Source organism: Panthera leo, chromosome D3 (genome assembly GCF_018350215.1).
Source record: "Panthera leo isolate Ple1 chromosome D3, P.leo_Ple1_pat1.1, whole genome shotgun sequence".
In the NCBI taxonomy this organism is placed as follows: domain Eukaryota; kingdom Metazoa; phylum Chordata; class Mammalia; order Carnivora; family Felidae; genus Panthera; species Panthera leo.
The window spans coordinates 62,536,764-62,544,893 of record NC_056690.1 but is presented as its reverse complement, the minus strand read 5'-3'; the positions used below and the strand labels follow the sequence as shown (position 1 = coordinate 62,544,893).

The window sequence follows — 8,130 nt, the reverse complement described above, 5'->3', positions numbered from 1 at the left end:
TATATTTGATACTATAACAATGTTTTAATTACCATAGAGACCGTGTCTTGATATTTAGAAGGGAAAATTTCTTTCCACTTTTGTATTAATTTTTTAATATTAAAACTTTATTTTTTTAGAGCAGTTAACAACAAAAGTGAGGGAAAGATACACAGATTTTTCGTATATACTTGTCCCTACAATGCATGCTGTAACCTTTCCCCTATCAGCATCCCCACCAGAGTGGTACATTTGTTAAAACTGGTGAACCTAGATATAACTGTATTTTTATTTTCACATTTCAAAGTTTATTAAATGATGTAGGAGAATACCATATTGTTAAATGAACAAAAATAGACACACAGCATCTTGTTTCCAAATCTGCTAGAGATTGTAGATATTTGTATTATTAAAAGAATGGAAGTAAACATCTCAAAATGTTAACCATGAATATTTCTAGGTGATGGATTCATAGGCCATTTTCTCAGTTATCTTCATAATTTTTTGTTTTGAAAATTTTTTAATACTATAATTGCTTTTATAATCTGAAAATCCAACACATCTCAATAGAGAGAACATTCATTTTGAAAATATTTACGTGCAAAGAATCCCCAAGTAAATGCCTTACAGGTCTTCTTTTTCTTTTCATTCTTTCCTCTCACATCTGTCTCTTAGGGCTGCCCTATTGGGCACCTACAATCTGATATTTTCAATAATCCTATCATGAAAGACATGTTATGTTGCTGCAGAAAATAGTGTCCTGTCTAGTGAGTAGTTCTTCAGCTGGTCAAATCAGGTTTGCGTTCATACTCAGTTATATGCAAACTGATGTTACAGAACTCTCTCACCGCTTTGTCAGTCTTCAATCCACTGCTCACTTAGTGAAATTTCTCTGCTGCCAGGGTTCATCACTTATGCTCAGAGACCACCTCACTTGAGTTTGATGTATCGAGACTATTTAAAAAAATGTTCCTATATAATTCTTTTTTCTTCTTTGTATAGTCTCTGCTGGTGTTGACTTGTGTATCCCTATAGGAATTGATATGTTTTTTTTACAGTCTGACCCTGAGTGTGTCTCCACTCTTGCCCCTTGTTGTGTGCAGAAATGTCTGTACTTGTGGGATCCAGAGGTCACCACATGAGTGTTGGTGGCAATAGTGGTCAGTCTCTCCTTGAATCCCGATTAGTTGGTCCTGAGGCCCATTCTTAAAGAGACATTGCATTGATCACATAATCTCTACTATCAAAGCAACTCTAATCTTGGCTCAGGGGTGGAGATGATAGGACCTTCAGTGGATGCCTGATTCAGTGCTTGGAGACAGCTTCTGATGGTTGTTACTTTTCAATTAGGTTTGCATTTTGTCATCATGTTCATCTTCAACACTGAAATTCTGAATTCTGAAAAGATCACTGAAAATCAGTGTGCTTTGCAAAGATACTGGTCCAGATGTCTGTAATTTTAATTCTTTTGCTGTCCTTTGGCCTATTGCCTGCCTATACTGCACTTTTCACATTTGCAGGCAAAACAAATCTATAGACACACAGCTTGTTGTGATATCAGTGATCCTCTGCTCACTATTTTATTTTTTGTTTTTGCTTTACAATTCATGAAAAGTCAGGTTTTATCAACAGGGTATTGCATTTGAGGCTCTGAAAAACATGACCCCCTCCTCCGGTGTCACTTCCTACTATAACTCTTAGATCAGTAATTTACCAGGCTCATCACCATTTCATAACAGGATTATGTACTTTTCAGTCTTATTCCCATGTTATTTTCTTAGTCCAAAATATCCTTCATCAAGATTCAAAATCTGGGAAGACTTTCTCGTGCCTCACCATGTCTCAAGGAAATTCTTCTTTTTCAACAGATCTCACTTTCTGCTGCACTATTGTGCATTTAGGAAACATGAAAGAAAAAAAAGGAACTTTTAGAAAAGCTTATTTTAAAAACAACCTTCTCTCTCTCTTTTTTTTTACCTTTGTGTATATTGACGAGCCCATCAAGTTCTGTATGGCAGGAAATGAATCAAACTACAAATATTGATCAAGAAACATGTTTGTTGCTGATCAGAGATAACATTCCTTGTAAAAATGTGCATTTTGGTCAATATTTATTCCTTACTAAAATTACACAATTATGTTTTCTTCTCTTAAACTCAATTTGTCCAATTTGCTATAATGCAATTTCCTGTACCGATGTATAATTTATTTATATGATTAGCGTATCCTCTGTGGGAACTTAAACTGATATAACTTCCTTTGAACAACATATCTGGGGCAGTTATGATGTGTTATCATCAGCTAAGGGAAATATCTTGCTCATGAGTCACAAAAACAAATGTGAGCAAACAATTGCTTATAGTGATCAATTTTCATAGTGTAGTTCTAGCAAGAGCAGAGGTGGACACAATTGATTCTAGTCATATAACTAAATTGTCCCAATCTTAAATGTAGTTAAATCTAATCTTTGGTAATAAGGTAATAGTAGTTAACAAAGGATTCTTAACTATTACTACCTAAGACACATTATAATCATTAACTGATTCACGTAACGTGTATGCCATTTATGCAGGTAAAACTGCTAAATGAATAATCTGGTAACAGCATAGACCGTGTTTGCTCAATGAGCATTTATAAGGTGTCTGGGGGTGTGTACAATACTGTGCTTGCTTCTGAGAGAAATGTAAATGAGTTAAGATACATCCCCGCAAGCTAATGGGGAACAGAAATTTATGCTGATGAACACACAGAGCCTAAAATACCGTTTGATATGTGATGTGCTTCCGTTGCTTCTTTGAAAATGGTCAATGCATGTTAGCTATTACTGTTATTAACTTCACATGGAATAGAAATGAAAAGAAGTTCTAAGTCATTCTGGAGCCAAGAAATAAGGGAAAATTTTATGAAAGCAGTTGAACTTGAGATGGTCTTGAAAAATGGTATATGTATTCGTGCAGAGGTAGTGAAAGGGTGTGGCTGCTATGTTGGCTGTTGTCTGAACAAGTTCAGGTTGCTAGAAATGAAAGTGGCCTTTGAATGTTAGGCATACTGATGGGAGATCAGGCTTGTTTACTGGAAGAAATTAGAAATACTACTGGAAATACAGATTGGTCCAGTTGGTAGACTGTTTTGTTATAGGATAATAAAATGTTGGATTAGAGCCAGAAGAAATTATTTTTAATGATTTTCTGTGATTAGACCATGTCATACAGTTTTTCTGTGTCTCAATTTCTTCATCTGTAACATGCATTAATATTGTGAGATAATTTTAATTTTTTCTTAAGTATGATAAAATTTGGTTTTGGATGACTCCTAAATATATAGCAATTTATACAGGGAACACAGTACTGCTAAGTGCTTTATATATACCTGTACTTCATACATGCACTTTATAAATACACTAAACACTCCATTTTACAAATATGTTATTATTATAATCATCACTATTGTCATTATTGTTAATAACATTTGTAAGTTGAGGAAGTGAGTTATTCTGTAGGTGATAGAGCAAATGGATTTGTTTTACAATAGGTAAATGTCATAAGGAAAGTAACATTGAAGAAATATTGACCCTGAAATTCATTAGCATGTGACACTGAGAAAATATTTATAACATTGAGACAAAATAATTCCTGTACTCACTACATTAAAAGCTTGTATTTTCTCAAAAAAAAAAAAATTGGGCAAAGGACATCATGGGTGGGAAATTCACAAAGAAGTTCAAGTGACTGATAAACTTAGGAATTTATGAACTTATAAAAACTTGTTTAACTTAATTATGTTCAAAGGACCTAAATGAATAGGATTTTTTAATCATCACCGGGGTGGGGGGGGGATGTAGTTTTGATGAGGAATATAGAGAAATGTTACTTTAATACGTTGTGGTAAAAGTAAAAATTGGTACATCATCTGTGGAAGAACAATTTGGTAATATTTCAGAACTCCTAGATTTTTTTTTAAATCTTTGATCCCAAACTACAATCTTAAAGGATTTATTTTAAGGAATTAATTACAAATGCATTTGTGAGGATTACCTTCATGGATGATTATTACTGTATTATTTATAGGAAAAAACAGGAAACAACTTATATTTTCAATATAAAGAATTATTTAACTAGATAATGGTGAATCTACATAAAGAAATACATTGTTGGCATTTAAATTGTGTAACAATGGTATGTAATAACACAGAAATATATACACAGTATACCAAAGCAATTTCAAATCTAACTCTGTTATCTGTGTATACAATAAATTTGTATATGTATGTGTATATAAATACACACATGAATGGGATTATATTTAATAGGGATTATCTGTGAATGGCGGGCTTATACTTTTATTAATGTCTTTGATCTATCTTTTTGAGATTTTCTCTACTGAACTTTTGTTCTATTTTAATAAAAAAATAAGATGAACTAGGTGGCCTGGATAACTTCACAGGCTGAAGCTCCCTGAGGAGGGAGAACCAGATCTCTACGGTAAATCTTTTCATTCTAGTTGTTAGGATGCACATGAAACTCTTGTGACTTTTGACCTAGGGTGAACTCAGAGGTTTATCATATATTGACCTGTATTTGATTTTCTGTCCTAATGGGAACTTCATCTGAATTTGAACAGTCAGTTATTTAACTACCTGACCATGCCAATTCAAAGACAAAGTGATATCAGTAAGGTTTATTTTGTGACAATTCCCTCTATACTTTAAACTTCTATGATAGCATAAAACCTTAAAAGCACTAGGAGATATTATTCTCATCTTTCAAAAATGTTGTAATAGAAATTAATTCAATGACAAAAATTACCTGGTTAATAAGTACTTTTTGTATTTATTTGTTCACTTAAAGGGCCAGTTCACACTACTTCTTGGCCAGTTTGATCAACTGTCCAAAGAATTAAAAGTTAACACAGTTCTGTTGTTCCAAACAATTGACCCTGTACTGAAATTGTTAAATGATTATGCAAAAACACAAGTACAGTTTATAAAAGCCTTTTTTTCACTTGTGTTATGTTGCCTAGGATAATAAAGGGATTTGCAGGTCAGCTTCTCTGGTTCAGCCCTTGCCGTTCCATAATCTCGCAGGAAGGGTTAAAGACAGTGGTGTGAGTAAATGTTTAACAAATGATTGTCTGGGGTGGGGAAAGGGTGGGAGTTCTGATTTGTGCATTTGCCTCTTCCCATGGTGTAAATATTCTCAGTATAGTTGATTTTGAAATCCCAATGTGTCACTGAATTCAGTTGGGAAAAGAGGTGTACAACTATCTCGAGTCAGTATGAGTCAGCTACATCACATGCTGAAAGAGCACCTCCAACTACTGCATGTTCTGCTTATGTCTTTTGTCCTACAGATCACAGTGTTCATTATGATGTCTTTTTCCACTTAATGGATTGTGAAGTTTTTAAGGGGGCAATGTCTTGTTTATTTTTGTTTCCCCAGTGTCTCACACAATGCTGGGCACACAGTAATGTTCATTGAAAAAACAAACAAACAAACAAACAAACAAAAAACAGACTTAAATTGAAATTGTAACAGTTTGTAGAATACATGGGGAAGACTGTATGGGAAAAGTATGGACTAAAGAATTTAATCTATATTTAAAATATTTGTGCATGGGACATTTGTATATAACTACTCAGTCATCAGCCTTATTTAAAAACATGCAGCAGGTACCAAATTCTTGTTTGATGAGAGTTAAAAATAATTAATATTATTATGTGGGAGAATTTGTTGTAGAAACATAAACAAAATGGTATATGTATAAAAACACAGTAAAAGAGAAATACTTCTGTGGCTAAAGCTAAATGCCTGGGAAAAAAAGCAATTCAGTTTCCCAATATTAATTATTGGGCCATATCCTGCTATTGATCTGTGCATGTAAAAATCAATGCCAAGATAAGGACCTTCATAATTGACAGGAGTAATTTTGAGGTATATACTCATTGACATTCAAAGAGCCAGGAAACAATGAAGACATTATGGATGAGAAAACTTTGGGATTTATCTGAAGTTTTAATTACTACTTTTCAAACTTCTAAAGGAAGTGGAGGAGGGAGAGGGTAAGAGAAGCATGTTATTTTATTCTCTGTTCCTTCTAGGTTTGCAAAAAAAACCAAAAAGAAAAATATTTAATATTTATAGTATCTTACCTTACATTCATTGAACCTTTTTTAGTTTTGCAAAATTCTTTCACATTCACATTAAAAATTTTTTTTTTAATATTTATTTTTGAGGGAGAGACAGAGCATGAGTGGGGGAGGGGCAAAGAGAGAGGGAGATACAGAATCTGAAGCAGGCTCCAGGCTCTGAACTGTCAGCACAGAGCCCAATGCGGGGCTCGAACTCATGAACCACATGAGATCATGACCTGAGCTGAAGTCAGATGCTTAGCTGAGTGAGCCACCCAAGCACCTCTCACATTCACATTTGATTCTCATTTCAGCCAGTGAATAGAGGCCATTTACATGTTTTTCTCAATTTCTAACAGATGGGGAATGAGACTATTACTATGGACTCTGACTCTTACTGCTGTCTACTTTTAATTAGAATATATTTCCTCCCTGATGAGTATATGTGAGTATATGGAGTTTTGCTTGGAAAGACAAGACATGTGGAAAATGAATCAAAGGATCTTAATAAACTCATATTTCCTGGTGAGGAAAAAGAGTCCTGTTTTTTTCCTGCTTGTTCCACTTGTGTCCTGCCGTCTGGCTCATGACAGACTTGGCAATCTAATGGGAAGTTTGTGGTAAGAGAACAGCACAGTTAATAAGAATTGACTGGCTTAGGACTGTGTTGCATATTTTTTTATTATTTAAAACATGTAAATATAAACTATATATTTTATTGTTTTTGTCCACTTGGGTTAGTTATTTCTTCAATTAGGTATGATGTCCCTTAAGATTTCTTTTTGCAGCTTGGGACTCATCTTTATGCTACCCCATATCAAAACATCCAAACATTATTTTGCTTTTTTAAATTTCAGAGATAAAGTACACAAATATTTCCACTTCATTTTTCCCTCTTTTCATCAAGCTCTAGTTTTAAACACTTCCATTTTCTTATTATACAAAGGAAATAACATGAAATACTCTTCCTTTATTCATTTAACTTTAAAACAGAATAAAAATTTTTTAAAAACCCAACATATTACCATCTGTTTCATCATAGTCCTATATATTTTTTTCCTGAAAAAAGTATTGGGAGCCGTGCTGGTATGGAGTGGTTAAGAATAAGTTAGACTCTAAGAGAAATATGAGTAGATCCTGTAGGTGTGTCTTGGGCAAGGATTACTTTGCTGCAAGAACAGAAGCTCATTGACTCTGGCTCAAGTAGAAAGGAATTTTATTGAAAGAACATAACAGTTACTATCTCAGTTAAAAAGGTCATAAAGCCAAGTCCTGCTCAGACACCCATGAAAGGACTGGAATGGGCAAGTTGTGAACAGAGGCTCCTCCCCCAACCACTGCCGAAGGCACATGGTCTCTGGCTTCTGTGACTCTTGCATGCCTGAGCCATTTTTTCTTTTTCTCAGTTGGCTTATACTGCTAACTCATGGCCTGCCGCTCATCTTAACTTTTCTCTATGCCTATTCATCTTAACTTTTCTCTGTTCTTGACCTCCATCTGCCTTGCTGGTTACTCTAGCTCTGATGACACAGTACACTAATTTGAGAGCTAATGGTCTTCCAACTGGCTATTGTTTACATTCTGACAAGATGTAGTCTCATTGCCTAGTGTGGAGTGGATATTCAGTTGTGAGCTCCCTTTCCAGGCTCTGAGGGTATGGTGAATTCCATTAGAAGCGAGTGTGGTATGAAAGGAGTAATTTGGAAATGTTAGCGCACCAGGGTTAAAAGGATGAAAGCCAAGGATTAGAACCCCTTGAAATTGTAATCTTCTTGAGTATACTGAAATGAAAGACCTAAGTAGAGAAATAGTATCAATTAAGAGTAAAGATAGTATGGAAATTAATATTATTGTATTTTACCCCTTAGGTAATGAGAATACATTGATGGATTTTGAATTGGGAGTATTGTTTGCAGGAAATAAATTTTATGGGATAAATTATATTCTGAAAATGGTAGAGATTAGGAAACAGGAGGAGATCACTACTACATCAAAGATGTATATATAGTATAGCTGTTATATAA

The 8,130-nt window shown here is 34.3% G+C and overlaps 1 long non-coding RNA gene across 1 annotated transcript in view; it reads right to left on the bottom strand.

The window, feature by feature from the left end:
• Positions 1-351: 351 nt before the first annotated feature.
• The window catches only part of LOC122203485, a 31,624-nt gene continuing 23,845 nt past the window's right edge, over positions 352-8,130 (bottom strand). The window contains exon 2 of the long non-coding RNA XR_006195199.1: positions 352-1,865. This is a non-coding gene — a long non-coding RNA (uncharacterized LOC122203485). The remainder of the gene's footprint in view (positions 1,866-8,130) is intronic.